We start from the raw sequence: 20,883 nt of genomic DNA on the forward strand, positions 1-20,883 counted from the left end.
CAAAAAAGATCCTAATATTCCATTTTTAGGCAAGATCCTCACATGCAAAAATTTATAAGCAAGGGTGCAATATAATGAAATTTGTGTGTGTGTGTGTGTGTGTGTGTTTTAAGGAAGGTAACTGCTTTAGTGTGATCCGGCAATCTTAACAAAATATCATGAACTGGGTGGTTTCAGCAACAGAAATTTTTTTCCTCATAGTTCTGAAGGCTGGAATTCTGAGGTCAGGGCTCCCTCATAGCTCAGTTCTGTTAGAACTCTCTTCCTGGCTTCCAGGTGATCATCTTCTTGCTCTGTATTTATATGGAAAGGGAGAGTAGGGGCTCTGATGTTTCTGCTAATAAGGACACGAACTCCATCATGAGAAACCCATCTTTATAACCTCATCTAAGCCTAATTATCTCCCAAAGAGCTCCTCTCCTAACAGCATTTCATTAGGTGTTAGGGTTTCAGCACTGCAAATTTACGTGGGAGGGGAGTCCAGCCCATTTCAGTAACTCCTACAGGATATGAGCATGGACTTGAAGGACATGGCAGATACTGGAAAAAATCAGTTTAGGAGAATACTTACTAACTGAATAGTTAAGAAATGCAAACCAAGGTAGTGCCAGTCTGGATGAAAAAGAGATTAATTTTTCAGACATTTCTGGGATAGAAGCAACAGGTTTTGTTTAATTTGACAGGAAGAGTGAGAAAAAGTATATGGCAGGCTTTCTTAGTAACATAGATACAAAGTACATGATTGTGTGGTTTATCTTTGACCTATGGCTTTTCACCTCTTGCTGGAATCTCTGATTCCTTCAACATAGCACTCAGTTCTTCACCTCTTGACTATTAATATTCAGTTCCAATTCTGCAGCTAATTCTTAGCCTTCTGCCTACAAGACAGATAAATGCAGCAGCATTGTATATTTTTGAGAAAATCCATTGGGCCCAGAAGCAGAATTCTGAACATAATCAACTTCTATTTATGTGGGTTTGGAAGTCTTCACTGTTCTTGCCAAATCCTGCACATCGTGAACAGGGCCCTGGGATGTGGGTGCAGTCAGACCGTGTCAGGGAGATGGGTTGGGAATCCTGGCTGGTCCACTCTTAGTTCAATTCTATATTCTTCTTTATAGGTTAAGAAAATGAAACAGGGCATTTAGAGTCCAAAAAAGTTAGGATGAGTAGGAAACATCAAAAATTAGTAAGATGCCAGCCAGCGCTGTGGCTCACTAGGCTAAACCTCCGCCTGCGGTGCTGGCACCCCGGGTTCTAGTCCCGGTTGGGGCGCCAGTTCTGCTCCTCTTCCAGTCCAGCTCTCTGCTGTGGCCCAGGAAGGCAGTGGAGGATGGCCCAAGTGCTTGGGCCCTGCACCCGCATGGGAGACCAGGAGAAGCACCTGGCTCCTGGCTTCGGATTGGTGCAGTGCGCCAGTCGTAGTGGCCATTTGGGGGTGAACCAACGGAAGGAAGACCTTTCTCTCTGTGTCTCTCTCTCACTGTCTATAACTCTACCTGTCAAATAATAAAAAAAAATTAGTAAGATGCCTTAGTGTTCATAGGAGGGAGAAATTAGAGAAGATGCAGACGTTTACATCCCTATAGAATAGGAAGAGAAAAGTGACTGAAAAGCAATTCAAGCAATTCTGAAAGAGTCGCAGGGTCCGTGAAATAGGATGAGTAGCCTTTGGTGATCAATGGTCTCATTTCACAAGGAAAACCTATTTTAAGTTTATTTATACAGAATATTAACAGAGGCTTATGAAACACCTATTGATCACTCCAGTTTTCTGCTAGTGGTGTAAGAGAATATATTCATGCTCCTCTTTTCTGCATTTCCAGTCCCACTCATCTCTCTTCTCTATAAATTCAAACTTTCATGAAAATATATAATACCAAGAGAATGCTTTAAAGTGTTTTGTATTTCTCATCCCTACACTCTGTATTCCATCATTTAGATCACTCTTTAATATGGGTATGTATGCCTTTTTCAATGTACTTATGTTAACTGTAAGAGCAGACATTAAATAATGCCTCCATCCACCTTCTAAATGTCTAGCACAGTGCCATGTGCACAGTGTGATCTTAATATTAATTGATGTTTAGTTCTGGCTAGGATGGTTGGTAAATAACAATTTATGACTGAACATTGAAGGCATGTTCTATTCATTATTATTTGGATCTCTATGGCAGTAATATGCTCTGAGTTCTTACTTTAGTCCTGAACTTTCCTTTAAACAAAATCTAAAAAATGAATCCTGACCTGAAATCATTTTTCTGCCATACTTACTTGAACTTTGTAGAAAGCATATCTGAACTATTATACTCATTTGACTCTCCCATCTCATTAAATTTATGCCTATAGAAAATAAGGTATTCAGTTAATTTCATTTAAAATATTTGCACCATTAAGACTGATAACATATTTTAAATCATTATTTATTTTTGGTATCTTCAACTTAAGTGAGCATGTATTTACAATGTCTTATGTGTCACTATTTTGTTATTCAAACAGAGAAATGAAAAGAAATGACAAATTTGGTTCTTACATGTCCAGTATAGTGACAAATATAGACATAAAAAATAAAGAAAAGTATCAATATCAAGTATTATGCCAAAAAGCACAAAATGACTCTCCCAGGAGGATGTTATACAATGTAGATTGCATAGTAAGCCAATGAAAGCATGGAGAATTCATAAACAGAAACATCTGAGCAAAGCAAACATGGAATAAGTGGAGAAGAGGGGTTAGAGGATTCTAGACAGCAGTGTAGGAAAGGGGTGGGGAAGTTAGAGCAAAGGAAAGGGAGTATGTATGACCTGCACAGAAGGCCATGATGTCCCATCCATACTTGCTGACCTGGGAGGTTTGGGAAGGGAATAGTAGCAAGCAGACTGATAAACATAGAAGCCAAAATACAGGGGACTTCAAATATTGACTTATTTTCATTTGTATTTAACGATCAAATAGTCCCAGCCTCTCAGCATGAGCTTCTATTGTAAAACTCTATTAGAGTTATTTCTACTAGGAAACCTTTAAAGCAGAATATGAGGGGACTTTAAAATTCATAGAAAAATGAAAAAATGTTTATTTTGGTACCAAAAAATTTAAATTCATACAAGGATTTCTTTGTGAGTGTGTGTGTGAGTGTATGTGTGTGTTTCATTTTATTTAAGGTATACAAATTTCATGTATTTTATGTATACAGATTAAGGAACATAGTGATACTTCCCAACTTACCCTTCCTCCTGCCCATGCTTCCACCCTTTTTTCTCCTCCTTCTCCTATTCCCACTCTTAAGTTTTATAAAGATCTATTTTCAATTTATTTTATACTCATAAGGTTAACCCTACTGTAAGTAAAAATTCAACAAATAGTATGAAGAAAGAAACACTGTCCCTCAACAGTAGTGACAAGAGCTATAAACAATCATTGAATCTCAAAATGTCAATTTCATTCCAATACATTACATTTTATGTACTCTATTAGTTACCACAGATTAGGGAAAATACATGGTATCTGTCTTTTTGGAATTTGTTTATTTCACTAAGTATAATGGTTTCTAGTTTCATTCATTTTATTGCAAAAGACAGGAATTCATTTTTAAACTGCTGAGTAGTATTCCCTAGTGTATATATACCATAATTTCTTTATCCAGTTTACACTTGATGGACATCTGAGTTGATTCCATATCTTAGCTATTGTGGTTTCATTTTGTTTGGATAAATTCCCAGAAGTGGGATTGCTGAATAACATGATAGATCTCTTTTCAGATTTCTGAGGAATCTCCTTATCGTCTTATACAATGGCTGCACCAGTTTACATTCCCACGAACAATGAATTTAGGCACCTTCTTCCCTGCATCCTTGCCAGCATTTATTGTTTGTTGATTTCTCTATGAGACCCATTCTAAATGGGGGGAGGTGAAACCTCATTGTAGTTTTGATTTGTGTTTCCCTGATGGCTAGTGATCCTGAGCATTTTTTCATGTGTCTGTTGAGCATTTGCATTTCCTCTTTTGAAATATGGCTGTTTAAGTCCTTTGCCCATTTCTTAACAGGGTTGTGTGCTTTGTTATTGTTGAGCTTCTTGAGCTCTTTATAGATTCTGGATATAAATCCTTTATCAGTTGCACAGTTTACAGGTATTTTCTTCCATTCTGTCAGTTGTCTCTTCTCCTAGCTGACTGTTTCCTTTGCAGTGCAGAAGCTTCTCAGCTTGATGTAATCCCATTTGTCAATTTTGTCTTTGATAACCTGCACTTCTTGGTCTTTTCAAAGAAGTCTTTTTCTATACTAATGTCTTGCAGTTTCCCCAATTTTCTCTAGCAATTTGATGGTATTTGGTCATAGAATTAGGTCCTTGATCCACTTTGAGCGCATTTTTGTTTAAGGTGTAAGGTAGGGGTCTTGTTTCATAATTCTTCATTCAGGGATCTAGTTTTCCCAGCTTCATTTGTTGAAGAGACTGTTCTTGCTCCAGGGCTTGATTTTAGCTCCTTTTTCAAAGATAAGTAAGTTGTAGATGCATGGTTGATTTCTGGAGTTTCTATTCTGTTCCATTGGTCTACACATCTATATTTTTGCCAGTACTAGGCGGTTTTAACTATAATTTCCTTGTGCTGTGTATTGAAATCAGGTATTGTGAGGACTTCATTATTGTTTTTTTTATTATTTTTTGACAGGCAGAGTGGACAGTGAGAGAGAGAGACAGAGAGAAAGGTCTTCCTTTTGCCATTGGTTCACCCTCCAATGGCCGCTGCGGCCGGCGCATCGCGCTGATCCGAAGCAAGGAGTCAGGTGCTTTTCCTGGTCTCCCATGCGGGTGCAGGGCCCAAGCACTTGGGCCATCCTCCACTGCACTCCCTGGCCACAGCAGAGAGCTGGCCTGGAAGAGGGGCAACTGGGACAGAATCCGGCACCCCGACCGGGACTAGAAACCGGTGTGCCGGCACCGCAAGGCAGAGGATTAGCCTATTGAGCCACAGTGCCAGCCCTATTGTTTTTGTTATTACTTCAGCTATCAGAAGTCTCTTGTATTTACATATGAATTTGGTATTTTGGCTTGGATCATACTGAATCTATAAATTGCTTTTGGTAGTATTACATTTCGGTGATATTAATTCTTCCAATCCATAAACAGAAGATTTTTCAATTTTTTATGTCTTCCTCTATTTCTTTCTTTAATGTTTGGTAGTTTTCATCACAGAGATCTTTGACATCCTTGGTTAAAATTATTACAAGATATTTAATTTTTTTCTGTAGCTATTGTGAATGGAATTGATCTTAGCAGTTCTGGCATTATCTGTTTATACAAAGGCTACTGATTTTTGTTTGTTAATTTTAAATCATGGCACTTTATTACCAAATTCAGTTATGAGTTTCAATAGTCTTTTAGTGTAATCTTTTGGTTCCCCTATATGTAGAATCATGTCATCTTCAAATATGGATAGTTTGACTTCCTCATTTCTGATTTGCATCCCTTTGATTTCTTTTTCTTGCCTAATGGCTCAGGTTAAAACTTCCAGAACTATATATAATAGCAATGGTGAGACTGGGCTTACTTGAGTGGTTCCAGATCTTAATGGAAATGTTTCCAACTTTTCCCTATTCAATAAGATTCTGGTTTTGGGTTTTTCACAGATTGCCTTGGTTGCTGAGGAATGTTCCTTCTATACCCAATTTGCTTAAGGTTGTTATCATGAAAGGATGTTGTATTGTATCAAATGCTTCCTCCACATCTATTGAAATAATCATAGTTTTTGTTCTCCGGTTTGTTAATGTGATGTATCATTTAATTATTTGTGGATGTTGAAATATCCTTACATACCAGGGATAAATCCTTTTTGGTCTGGGTGAATGAACTTTCTGATTTGTTGTTGGATTTCTTTTTCTTTCTTTTTTTTTGGGGGGTGGGGGCTATTTGGGCCAACAATGTATCAGTTTTTTTTTTTTTTTCAAAAAAAACCCAGCTTTTCATATTCTGAACTTCTGTATTTTTTTAGTTCCAATTTTGTTTATTTCTTCTCTAACTTTAATTATTTATTTTCTCCAACTAATTTTGGGCTTGCTTTGTTGTTGATTGTCTAGGTCCTTAAGATGCATTGCAAGCTCATTTATTTGGTGTCTTTCCACCTTCTTGATGTAAGCACCAATTGTTATAAACTTCCCTCTTCACACTGGTTTTGCTAAATGCCATGAGTTTTTATATGTTATATTGTCATCTTCATTTGTTTCCAGATTTTTTTATTTATCTTTTGATTTCTTCTATGACTCAGTGTTCACTCAGGAGCATGTTTTTCAGTCCTCATGTGTTTGTACATGTTCTTGAGATTCTTGAGTTGTTAATTTCCAGCTTCATTACATTGTGTTCAGAAAAGCTGCATGGTATGATTTTGATTTTGTTAAATTTGGTGAGACTTGCTTTATGACCTAGCTTATCATCTATCCTAGTGAAAGCTCCAGGCACTGAATAAAAAAATGTGTATTCTGCAACTGTGGGATAAAAGGATCTATAGATGCTATTTAGGTCCATTTGGTCCAGAGTTGTTAATTTTCTGTCTAGTTCATCTGTCTATTGATGAATGTGAGGTGTTGAAGTCCCCACTGATATGAGTCTATGTCTCCCTTTAGATACATTAATATTTTGTTTAGAATAGCCAGGCGCCCTGCCATTGTGATCATTTTTTAATGTGATTTTTTATGATCACATCTTCTTGTTGGATTGATCCCTTAATCATTACATAATGCCTTTCTTTGTCTCTTTTAACTGATATTGTGTTAAAGTCCATTTTGTCTGACATTAGGATGGCTACACCTGCCTATTCTGCTTTTCATTAGCATGTAGTATCTTTTCCAACCTTTCACTTTCAGTCTATGTGTATCTCTTTTGGTGAGGTGTTTTTCTTATAGGCAGCAAATAGATGGGTCTTGTTTTTTTAAGCCTTTCATCCAGCCTGTATCTTTTAATTGGAGAGTTTTGGCCATTTACATTCATAGTTACTATTGATAAGAGACAACTTGGCCCTGTCATTTTTTCTGTAAATATTCCTATTGTTTCCCTTGGATTTCCTTTGTGCTTTTATTAAGAGATCTTCTGCCTTCACATTCTTTCACAGTGATGACTATCTTTCTGTGTTTCTGGGTATAGCACATCCATAAGCATCTTTTGTAAGGTTGGATGTGTGATGACAAATTCTATCATTATTCTATTTGTTATGTAAGATCTTTATTTCACCTTTATTCTTAAATTAGAGCTTTGCAGCATACAGTATACTGGGTTGACAGTATTTTTCTCTTAAGATTTGGACTGTGTCTCTCCATTCTCTTCTAGCCTGTAGTCTTCTTCTTCTTCTTCTTTTTTTTCTTGGTACCAATTTTCATTTACTTTTTTAATTTAGTTTTTTTCTTTTGTTTTGTTTTTAACTATTATTATACTATATAAATTTCATGTATTCCTTATATACAGATTTAGGAGCATAGTGATAATTTCCATCATGCCCTCCCTCTTGCTCACACTCCTACTTTTCTTCCTTCTCCTCACCTATTCCTGTTCTTATTTTCTTATTTTTTTACAAAGATCTATTTTCAGTTAACTTTAAAATCATGAGATTTCTAATGAGTAGTCAGCTGTGAGCCCAATTAGAGATCCTCTAAAAGTAATCTGGTGCTTCTCTCATACATACGTTTCTCATAACATGCATTATTCCTCATATACATGATTATCAAAATTTATTTGCAGCAAAAAAACTTATGCTTAATTCCATCTTCCACAAACTTTTTTAGGTACCCTCATATAGCCATTACTCTGCTAGGGCCTAGAGTCAGGCTGCCCTGCCTTATTCTTGTTATTTATAAGTTATGTGACATCAGATAAATTATTTAAACTTGCTGAACTCCAACTGATTTATATAAAGCATTAATATTGTATTACCAATTTTGAAAACACATTTTAAAGATCAAGTTAAATTATATGATACATATAAAGTTCATAGCACAATGCTTAATTCATAATCAATATTATTATTACTATGATTATTTCTTCTTATTCATCCTGAAAAAGCTACCTTACTTCTAAGAACTTGTTATACCCATTTCTTCAGGCTATTATCAAAATAAAGTAAGATAACACTGAGCATTGTTAAGTATTTAATAAATTTTTGCTATTTCCATTGTTCCATTATAATTTCTTCACTATCATTGTATCTGTCTAACTTAATACATAATGAAATAATATGTATCTAATAAATATTTGTTGACTAACAATTTTGTATTATTACATGACTTCTACATAAAAGTCTTTGTGCTGGAGGCTACTGGATATATACAGGGCCATTGTTAGTAAGCTATTACTGGTGGGTCAAATCTGGCCATATCTACTGTTCATTTATTGTATAGGGCTGTTTTCCCTGCATAACAGCAGAGTTGAATAGCTGTGACAGATGGTATGGTCTGCAAAAGCTGAAGTATTCATTGAATAGCTCTTAACACAAAATGTTCACCAACCTTGAGTTAGAGATCTTGTCCTTGAGAAGTATTTGATCTGTCAAACTTCACTAAGATCAGACATAAATATCCAAGTCAGAATATACATTTCATTAGAGCAGTATGTACAGATTTCATAGAAGGCCATAACCAATCCAGCAGTCTGAGCAAAATAATTTATTTTAGCAACAGCATTCAGAACTGACTTTTATTAAAGCTGAGTAATACTAACAAAATTCATTTTATATGTATTCATTCAATAGATATCCACTAGTATTCTTTCATATGTCAGATATTGTTCCAGGTATCTGAAATGTAGCAATGACCAGGAATAGATCAAGACCTGACTATCATGGAGCTTATGTTTTACTGGGGGCAGACAATATATCAAAAAATTAATAACTGTATGATATAATATCAGTTGATTTAAAGAAAAAGAAGCAAAGTAAAAGGGTAAAAAACAGTAGAGATGGGGAAAGCTCAGCATGGTTAGAGAAAAAGTCTTTGAAGAGCTGATATTTTTATCAGAGACCTAGGAGAACGAGTCACGCACATATTTGGGTTCTAGCGTTCCAGATTGAAGGGGAGCAGGTGCAAAGCACTGTGTCTAATGTGTTAGAGAAAACATACTGGTAACTCACTGTGTTTTATCAATGCTTTAGAGATTTAAATTTTAGGTTATGTATTATTTCTTTAATTAATTATCCTACCAACTTTACTATGCATGTAATCTTATCATTCTCATTTTGCAAATGCAGCTTTTAGGTCTGGAGAGGTTAAGTAATTTAGCCAACATCGCAGAGCATTTAAATGGTGGCATTTGAACCCAAGTCTGACTCCAAAGCTCAGGCTCTAAAAGTTTGCAGTCTGCTGCCTTGGAAGGTATCTAGAAAAATTTAAGAGATATGGGCATGATTTCTAGGTGCAGAAAAAATAATACAAGGGAGTGTATTAATCAACAAAGGGTATATCTGCATCACAGCAAGTTTTCTACTTTGCCTTTGATGTAGTCTATATAGGACATTAAGCAAGATAAGGCTCAAAAATTAGGCTAGGGATGCATAGCAGAGGGCTAAAAATCCTAGAATCCTAGTCAGAAGAGTGTGTTTTTAATTGGTAAAGGGAAGACATTGAGGATTTATAGCAGTGGAATAAATGGAACAGTGTTGTGGGAAGAGCAGTCTGGCAACAATGGCTATGATGGATTCACTCAAGGAAGACTGGTGAGTAGTGGAAATAACTCAATATTTACTGCTCTCAACCAGACAAGCTTCAGTGAGAGATGAAGCTGAGATGATGGCACCAGGAAGACAAGAAGGGAAATGTGTGCATTGAACTTCAGAAGCAGAATCTACTTGATGTGACAACTGATTCTTATCTAGATAATGAAGAATGCAAAGATGACTGTGAGCCTAGAAGAATAAGATTTGACCATGAACAAAAATAAGGAGGAACTGGTTAGGAGACAAGAGGATACATTTGGGGTGGATTATGTGACACTGATTGGAAGAAGGGGAGATTAATCAGTTACCTTGAGATAGAACTAGAGAAGCAGAACTGGAAGTTATCTGTGAAGAAGTAAGAGGTCAGGCTAGACAGGAAGATAAGATAATTGAGGCAGGAGTGAAAAACAAAAAAATGAAAGACCTAAGACCAGAAACCTTGTGAAAATGCTACATTTTGGAGAGAGCATAAAGAGAAACCATACTCCAGTCGATAAAATAGTAATGCGTTAACACTTATCAAGCATTTACTATGTTCTAGATATGAATCACAGTGTTTTACAATATCCAACCTAGATAATGAATTAGCTAGGAAGGTAGAAAATACAGAGGACCAAGAAGGGAAAATTGTTCTAGAAATACCTCCCAGTCTGGCTACAAGTGAGGAGAGTGATGGAGAGTCACAAGGAGGGTATGGCTAAGCATCCAGGACTCAGATCCGAAACATTCCAATGCCTCCTCAAGCTCAAAATAGAATGCTTCTGTTTCAGGTTTTATGTGACATTTCATTATTAAAACAAACAAACAACAATGGGGCTCTGCTGTGAGAATGCTCTGAAACCCACCAGCTGGGTAGTGAAGAAGGAATACCCTCTCAGGGAAACCTCCCCAGTGAGGAGAAAGGAGGAGTGGAAGAAGGAAGGAGTTGCTGAATAGTGAAAGAGAAAGGAAAGGCACTAAGGAGAGTGGGATAGTAGATGGTCCAGGATGCCTTAGAATTGCCTTCTGGAGGTCAGTGGTCATCAATTTGAAGTGAAAGAAGTCAGCATGGCATTTACCAATAGCCTACATTGCGTGGGATTCTTGGACAGCAAACATGAAACAATGCTGTCTCAAACCTTAAGGAAGGCAGGAAATTTCGTTCTTATTTTATATACATAACCCTACTTAATCATTATTACAATAGTATAGTGTGGGATACACATACACACATGCACTTACACAAGAACTTCAACAGTATGTGGATAGTAAGAGATTCAGGAAAGTTTGCAGTCTTACCTGACAAAAGCCTATCAGGAATCCTTGAATTCTAAGCAGGATCATGTAGATTCTTTAGAGAAACACCACACCTCCTCAGATACAGGGAACACAACTCCTCTGACTACACGCCACCCATTCTGCCACAGCAGCCATACTGGTAGACACATTTTAACCTCTTAAATATGTCCCTCCAAAGCCTATTTTGCTTGAGGCAGGACATGAAACTCCATGGCCCCCTAAAGATTTCTTCTACCACATTCTCACTATTCTCTTCCTTCTTCCATATAAAGAAATTAAAAGTAAAAGTGAGAGATTGTTCAGGTGGTCAGAACTGGTCTCATATCCTTTAGAAAATCCTGATTAAGTAAACTAGCTCTTTGGTTTAAGAGTTAGGGTAACCAGGGGGCCGGTGCTGTGACTCAGCAGGTTAACGCCCTGGCCTGAAGAGCCAGCATCCCATATGGGCTCTGGTTCCAGTTCCGGCTGCTCCACTTCCCATCCAGCTCTCTGCTATGGCCTGGGATAGCAGTGGAGGATGGCCCGAGTCCTTGGGCCCCTGCACCTATGTGGGAGACTTGGAAGAAGCTCCTGGCTCCTGGCTTCAGATCCACGCAACTCCTGTCATTGCATCCATTTGGAGAGTGAATCAGCGGATGGAAGACCTCTCTCTCTGTCTCTACCTCTCTCTGTAACTCTGTCTTTCAAGTAAATAAAATAAATCTGAAAAAAAAAAATGAGTTAGGGTAACCAGGCACTGTGGAATAAAAACAGAAAAGTCCCATTTTACTGTTTTGTCAGATATAAAAACATTATAAATATTGCTAACCACTTGCACATTATGGGAGGCCTGTGGCAACCTGGTTAAAAATATTCTACTTATTGTGGAAAGTCTCTGTGGAAACATCTATTTCTGTCTTGATGTCTTTGGTAACACCTGTGCCTCATACTTATTTTACCTCCTTGCTTCCATTTGTTTCAATGTCCTCTCCACCTTTTTTGGATCTGGTATCACTAATGGTTCCTGAACTACAGATAACACATTTTATTAATAACTCAAATTCATTGCATTATTTCTACCACTCAACTAAGGAAATTTCTTCCTTCCATAAGCTTCCACCATTACAACCACCTACTTACTCTCATCTGTACCCAAAGGTTCTCCTTTTCTTTGGTTCCTAGAATTGAATTGCTAATGCTTCTATCAAGGCAACACCACCAGCTCCTCAACACACTCACACTTGTACTTGAACTTCTGTCCCTCTCTCATTCAAAGATATCAACCATGGCCAATATTTTGCCATATCAACCATTTTTCTATTTTTCCTAGAACTACATAGCATTGAATCTATCATCTTACAAAACAGAAAAAAAAAAAAAAAACTTTCTGATCTCATTTCTCTTTCTAGCTACAACTCCATTTCTCTGTTCTCATCTGTAATCATTGTTGCCTATTCTCCCATTTTGCCTGGGTCCCAGGTTTTTTTCCCCTCCACTCTACTGAAGTGCCCCTTGTCATATCACCAGTGACCTCTAGATTGCTAAATTCATTAGTCAGTTATCAGCCCTGGCCTTACTCTATTTATCTGCAGCATTTGACAAAGTTGACTATTCTCTGCCACTTGGAAGGTAGAATGGGAAGGAGTTACAGACAGTGAGAGGGAGAGACAGAAAGAAAGAAAGGTCTTCCTTCTGTTGGTTCACTACACAAATGACCACAATGGCCAGAGCTGCACAGATCTGAAGCCAAGAGCCAGGCGCTTCTTCCAGATCTCCCACTTGGGTGCAGGAGCCTAAGCACTAGGGCCATCTTCTACTGCTTTCCCAGGCCTTAGCAGAGAGCTGGATGGGAAGTGGAGCAGCTGGGACTAGAACCTGCGCCCTTATGGGATGCTGGCACCGCAGGTGGAGGTTTAAACTACTGTACCACGGCGCTGGCCGAGACTTTTCTATCTTTGACTTCTCTAGGTCCCTACTTGACAGCCACTGACCACTTCTATTTACTTCCCTTTCTGGTGTTTATTCTTTTGATCTTAAAAGGTGAAAGTTCTCAGGGCTTTTCTTCATACCTCTTTTCCATTTACACCGATAACTCCCAACATTATGCTTCTAGCCTGACTGTCTGCCCTGAACAACATATTCATACCTTCAAGTATATACTTCACATTTAAACCAGGATATCTAACAGGCATCCAATTCAATGTATCCAAAACAGAATACATGATTTTCCTCCATCGCCTATACCTCCTGAAATCACAGCAATTTTAGTAAACGTGATGCCACCCTTCCAGGCTAAAAGCCTTGGAATCATCCTTGATACAATTCTTCTCTGTAGGCTTTACCTTCCAAAAACAGATAACTTTTCCTTAGCATCAATAAATATTCTTGAGCACGGGATGTTTTGCACACAAAAAGCTAACTGGGGGCCTATTTCACATTATTCCAAGTGAAAACACGATGAGCTATGTGAAACCAAAAGTCCCCAACTAAATTTTTCATATACCTAAAACAATTAAAAGTTGTTAGGTTATAAAATGTTCTAAAATCTTTCATAGCAAATAACATTTTTCAAGGGGGAGAGACAGGTAAAAAACAGCTGCCTGTAATGAACAGCTTACCAAGTGAGGTGGGCACTTGAAGCTTGGAAAAAGTTGGGAAGGAAGAAGGGGAAAATATTAAACTTGTCTTTGTCCATCACTTGCTGTGGAAAGTGACAATTTTGATGATGAATGGACAATTTCAAGCACATTATCAGAGATCCCTTATCAATCGAGTATTTGTAAAGACTTTTGAAGGGTCAAAACTTGAACAATTTGACACGTTTGAATAGCAAAACTGAGTTTTACTTAAATTTCCATTGATTTTGCACAGGAGTATAAGGGATGGACCACTTCATACGTTTCCTTATGCTTGGGGATAACGCTTATTGTTCTATATAGGACTCAGCATCAGCAACATTTATGTCGCATCTTGTTTTTGACAACTGGTTATGATTCTCATTATCATGATATGATTCTGATGCTCTAATAACTGTTTTTGAGACAGTTTGGTAATATAAATATTAATTTTTCTATATTAACATCTTAAAAATGCATGGGGAGATGTGTGTACTACGAAATGACACTGAAAAACCAAAAGGTCTAACAAAAAATATTTATTAGGGATATTTTGTGTAAGATGTGCCTTTACATTCAAAATATTCAAAACACTTCTTTCTACACACCACCACTGTCAATGTTTTCCAAGAGTCTGTCCCTCTGCTTGGACTGTCCATATAGCCCTCCAGCTCTTCTCCTCATTTAGATCCTTGTCTTCTTCAGCATTTAATCCACAAAGAAGCCCAAGTGATCCTTCTAAAAGGTAAGTCAGAGCATGGCACTCCTCTCATAAAAATTCCTTAATGTATTCCATTTACTCAGAGTAGAAACCCGTCTTTTAAAAGTCCTGTTGATTTCTCTCCTACTTTTCTGCCCCTGCCCACTCTTGGAACCTATATTGGCCTCTCTGTTAGTCCTTGAATGGTCTAGACACAGCTCTGTCTCAGGGCCTTTGCCCATGCCTCTAGCACTCTCCCTTGCAGGACCTATGGGACCTCTTCTCTGGATCTACATTGAAAGGTGTTCACTAGCATCCTGTATTAAGGACAACAGCATTGTCTATCCCACACTTCATTTTCTTTACTTTGTTTTTGGTTTCTGACAGTACTCGTCATCACTTGATGTGTATAAAAAGAGACCTTCTAAAGTTTCACTACCACTGGAAGGAACATTTTGAGACTGAAAGGGGCTCTATTCATAATTACACTGAAATCCTGAGTTCATTCTTCATTGCTTTCTAGGAAAATGGAACTTTATGGGAGGGTAAGCAGCTCATCTATTTCTCTCATAACTATACGATAAGCTACTATCTATACTGCCTGATGGACAGGAGACACTTAAAAATATTTATAAATGAATGAATAAATAAATGAGGGAGTACACTGGTTTGATGTGTAGTTCTATTTAAGTAGAATTGGGAAGAATGATCCGTGCATTTTTCCCCAAGGAGCATCCTGCCCTCTCCAGGTGTCCAGACTTTCTATGGAGCGAATTGAATATGCAAGATTTTCCCCAGTAAACACAAAACTGGCAGCTTTTACACAAAAATAAGGCTGTCAGTCTTATTCTAATCTAGAAGAATTTAACTGAGACATCCTAATTTAGAATCCTATTTAAAATGCTAACCCAATATATGCCCATCTTTTAACTTAAGTAGGTAAATTGTTAGGGTTTAATTTAAAATTTTCTTACAAATTCTATTTTGTGTTGCATGATTTAGTAAAGGAAAGTGTAATTTATATGAGACACCGTTATTTTATAAAATCTTAGTCTTCTGGCTTAAGTTCCAGTATATCACATATCACTGAAGTCGAATCTTTTACTTCTCATCTCAGTTTGAGAACTGAATTTCTTTTTCCTTTGAGTGGTCCTATGGACTCCATTATACAACTGCACAAAGCTATTTTCTCTTCTTTAAGGTGCATAAAATCCTAACCTGTTCACTCTCTGTAAGTGATGATGAATGAAATTTATTAAAAGGCTAAAAAAATAACTATGGTTCAAATCAGACCACTTTGTCTAAAATGTTCTATTTGGACAAAAATATAAGACTGAGGTTGAAATACTAGGTACAATGATGGACGATTTAAGGATCATTATACCCTTTACCTGGCCTGGGATCAAATTAAATATTTAATTTCTTTAACAGTACATGTTCATTAACCTTTACTGGACTTTGTGCAATAATAAACACAAATCATTCTCATTTTCTTCTCTGACACCTACAGTATTTAAAGCATACTAGGACATTTTTATAACCAAAGACACCAAGAAAGATAGAACAACACATGTAAACAAGAAAACCGATCCCAATATATTATGTTATTGTAAAAATCTTTTAATCTTAATAAAATAAATATTTTTGCAGCACTGACCAAGCAATTGTACTTTTATTTCACTATGAGGCAAATCTGAGGTCTTATTGTTGTGTTTGTGTGCATGTACAGCTTCTCAAGTCTTTGAGGCATAATTTCCAGAAAGAGTTTAAAGTACCAAACAGATGGAGTACAACAAGGTACATTCATTTAAAAATGCACGCAAATATATGTGAACATATGCCCAATTTTGTGAAAACCTTTCTGAGGCCCCATAAATTTCTCTTCGTGTTTGAATAGAATATATTTGAATTTTGAAAATTCTACTTAGTAAAAAAAAGGCTTCTTAAAAATGTTTATAGGATTTTATGAATGTCCTGAAATTATATAAAAATAATTCAAAATGCTGTATTCTAATCATTAGTTTGAGGAAAGGATTAGGAGGTATCTAATTTCAATAAAAAGTGATAATTAATGAATTGCCATTGTGTATAATTCTGATTTATGCAAACATAAACAATAGCAATTTGTCTTCTGTGGTTTTCCAAATACCTCAATGGTATAATTATTATTTTATTAAGTCCTAATCTTGGTTATTTTCATTAATCTTTCTTTGCATTACAATGTCTAAACCATATCAAATCCTCTAAACTAGGACTATTAATTTGCAAGAAATAGAAACTCATGAAAACTAACTTAGAAAGATCAGTAAAGATGGTTATCATAATGGGAAAAGAAACTCTACTAGTTATTTGTTCCTTTTCTAGTTTACCTTGCATATGATTTTGTATAACAGTAATGTTGACTTTGTGACCATGCACATGGAGACATTCCTTGGTGAACTGTTCTTAGCAAGCATATCAAGAAGAAATCCAGTAGGCAATAACTTGGACAACATCTAATCCACCTTCCTTCACTGTGTTAAGTAAGAACAATTCCTCCTGGTCTCCAACGTGTATGCAGAGGCCCAAGCCTTTGAGCTGTCTTCCACTGCTTTCCCAGGCCACTTGAAGGGAGCTGGATGGGAAGTGAAGCAGCCGGGACTTGAACAGGCAGCCACATGGCTTAACCTGCAACAGTGCCGGCCCCTCAAAGGCAATTTAATAGGAGTTATACAAGATATTTTTTCTTTTACTATGGTAAAGATGAGTTTGATATATCAGGCATGATGGAATGTCAAACTAACTAGAATTTTATTCTCTCTATTTTCTTTATAGTATTTATGGCAGAGTAGCTCTAGAAATGGTAGGATGATGTCCCAAAGGCACCCTGTTAATCCCAAGACTGCTAGGAGTGTCTTCCACGTTTATTCTTTATTGTGTCTTTATCACTTGCTGCTCATGTTATTTCTCTGTCCTTGCAAATTCTAAAACTAAATTGTTTTGAGAAAACAATATCAATTGTTCTCAAGTGTCCCAATGTCATCTGTAGAGACTCAAGTTTTAGTTTGAAACAGAGTAGTTAATGATTTCAAAAACTCAGTAATAAGTGTTTAACCTGTTGGAATCACTTTCTAGCATCTGTACTGGAGACAAATTGATGCTGCCCGAGTTGGCTTCCCTACTGTCAAGGACATTGTATATAATTCTTTCCTTTGCCAAAAACTTCACTTAGCCTCATGTTGTGTGGAACCTGTTTTTATTTCCTTGGTTCATCTTTTCATCTTTTTTAAACCTCATCCCAAAAATACATCTCTGAATTTCTGAATTGAACATAGCCATATATTGTCCTAAAAGGACCTTAAAGGGCAAGAATCAGTTTCTGTTGATATCTTAAATAATGTCTATGACTTTGAAAATGTTGTGGTTCTGAATCTCACCTTGATAAACTCTGTGCTTCTCTTCTTGCCTTATAAAGGGAAAGGAAAGCCTCTGAGGGGTGGAATTATTTGATATATCAATTAAGGTTAGACATCATTATCAGACTTCTCAGACTTTATTAATTTTCTGAGATTTCAACTAACCCATGTGACTAGAACTGGGCTTCTTGATAATCACAGGACTTCTGCTCACATGAGTGTAGAGAAAAGTCAGAAAAGTTTCTGCTTCTGCCCAAGGGAAACCAACCAAACCTCTTACTTGCATATCATAAAGATGCAGCACATTTTGGGGAAACAAGAACAAGCCAGGAGGGTGGGAAACTGATAGCTTTAAGAACTTGCCCATAGGTTTTAAGACCTCTCCACTATTTTCCCCTTAGGAATTCAGCAGCAATGGAAATCATCTGCATTAGTTTCAGATCTTTGACTCTGCAAAGAAAGTCTCTACAAAGAGTGGTCCCTAGATGCCAGACACAGCTTCGGGGAAAGACGTCTTTGATATGTACATAACATGGGATGGTGAGATACATAATATGAAGTTCACATTCCTTTCCATACTAATGTAATGCTTCAACAAACAGTAAACAGGAGAGAAGCTTTTGGAAGCCCATGGGGAAGAAAGTTGGCCAGGAAATGATGCCCTGGCTGGAGGTAAAACTGGAATAAAGAGAAGGAGGCTGCAATGGAAAGGGAACAATGGAAATATGTTCTACTTCCCACAGCAAAGTTGCTGAGTTTTACGAGAAAAAAAAAAAAGAGTCATGAATTTAAAAGCATGCAAAACCAATCCCTAAACATCTGAGTGGACCAAACTCTAGTGTTAGGCTGTACAAAAGAAAAACACAATCCCTGGGGACTGTAAGGAGAGAAAGCCAGAAGCATTTGTCACAGTAAAGACATTTCAGTGGTCACACTTGCACACAAGCAGTAGTACCAAGTAACAGACTCTTCACTGACTCCTTCCAAAAATAACTAGAGAGTTTCTCATCTAGAGAGATTTTGTGATAAATGAAGAAACCGAAATGAAAAATCTTCAAGTATCTTATCATGCGGTAGGGAAGCTAACATACAAAATATAAGAAAAGACAACTATCCTACAATATGCTGGAGAGAGGAAATCGAGGGAAGGAGACCTTTTGTGTCAATACAATTAGAAATCTATTGACTCCAGAAATGAGATGCATTGTAGTCAAAGGATATTAATATGTACCAAAGTACTGGCCCATCTCAGAACACGAGGAAGACTAGAACAGAAACTGCAGGACAAGAGGCAGAAAAACAAATCTGTGACAATGTAAGGAAAATCGATGTTTCTCTGTTCATTATTTCAACCAGTGAACACATGCTGCTCTATGGTCTTTAAAAGTTTGACTGTGACTCTGTGGTAAAAATGAATAAATAAAATAATTAAAAACCTATTCTGTGGTTCAGATGGTCTCAAGCCAGAAAAAAAAGTAAGGAAAGATTATTGCAACCCATCAGTTTTCCATGAAAATAATTAGTGGTGACAATGTATAAAAATTCAATGACTTTTTATCCTGGTGAAAAAATAGGATATCTCAAGTGTTTTCTCAAGTGCATGCCCCTTTCCTCACTTAGAAATTATTTTATCTTAAAAAAAATCAAACACATACAAAAGCAGAACTTACAATGATTCTCTACATAACCATCATTAATTTGCTTCATTTGATTCAGTTATTTTTTTCATCTTTGCAGAAGCATTCTAAATTCCAGAACTCCTTTTATTTTACTTTTATATCTTTCAGTGTATACCTTTTTAAAAATATGACATTTTCCTAGGCAATTATGATGCCATTATCACATCTAAAACATTAATGATAACTTTTGTCCTCATCCAATGAATACTTCATAATCAAATTTCCCTGAGTGTTTCTCAAAAGTTATTTGTACTCTGGGTTTATCTTAATAAATATTCAAACATGCTCTACTCATCAAATCTGGCTGTTTTAAAATTTATATTTAAAAGTCTCCTGTCCCTCATACCTTTTTTCCTCACATCATTGCTTTGCAACAGAAACTGGGTTATTTATCCCAAATAGTGACTAACTTGGGGGAGATCTATACTCTTTTTGTGATGCTATGTCTCTCACTTTAGTTTCCATTTTTCTCATACATGGAAGTTAGCTCTCAAGTCTTGGTTATATGCACAGTCACTTCATTGTGTGGCAAGGACCCTCTACGCTTTACTGATCACTCGTACAGGTATCCTTCACTGCCAAGTTCCACAGAAGCATGCCACTAATCCTCTATTCCATTGCAGTTCATTGTCTCCAGCAAGGATTTCACCGAAAGTTGAAAATTTATGATACTCTAGTTTTTTCCAGATGTAATAACAGGCATTCTTCTGAAAACAAACAAATAAATAAATAATTCTTCATCAACTGGAACTACTTGCTTAACCTAAAATATATCTAATATGTTAAAGAGAGGATAATGTTTAACAATTTCCTTCTAATTGCAGATTATCAGGAGTTAGTATTATTACCTTTTTTTTTTTTTTTAAATATCACTTAGTATTGTCCCATCAGGGAAAATAATTTTCTTAGGGAAACCAGGCAGACAAGAAAATTTGGACTTGACTGTATTCCTTCTCCACATTGACACTCTTAAAGGTAAAATTTATGCTTGCTATGTCTATATACACAGTTAAATGTGGAAACAAACCCTGAATAAAATCTTAAACAATTTTATAGATATAATTTTGTCACTAACCAGGAATATACTTCAATGTGATCATTTTACCATTATCTCCCACTCTGAGCATTTGTACGATATGAGTCTATGAAAGAAATCAATATATGGTTCCATCTCCTGTTCACAAGAGATTAGAAGGAAAGGAAGCCAGAAAACAGGCTGTCTCTTTCTATGCCTCAATTTTGAAAATTCTGAGAAATGTAAATTCAGGCACTAGATGTATGGGAATTCATAGCACATGCCCCACACTCAAAGAATTGGCATTGCCAATTTTTCATTGTAATCCAGAGAGCATACAGACTGCCACACCACAGGAATAAGGCATGGGAGTGGTTTCATGGAAAGATTTGGGGGCCATTCTCAATTATATTTTCTCCAAATAGTATCATTAATAACTGGCATTCTTGGGTTCTGTTTCTGCCTCCCCACAAAGAAAGTCTACAAAATTGAAAAAAAACTAATTCAAAAAACAAGATCATAAATTTCTCC

The sequence above is a fragment of the Oryctolagus cuniculus genome, chromosome 7 (genome assembly GCF_964237555.1).
Source record: "Oryctolagus cuniculus chromosome 7, mOryCun1.1, whole genome shotgun sequence".
In the NCBI taxonomy this organism is placed as follows: Eukaryota; Metazoa; Chordata; class Mammalia; order Lagomorpha; family Leporidae; genus Oryctolagus; species Oryctolagus cuniculus.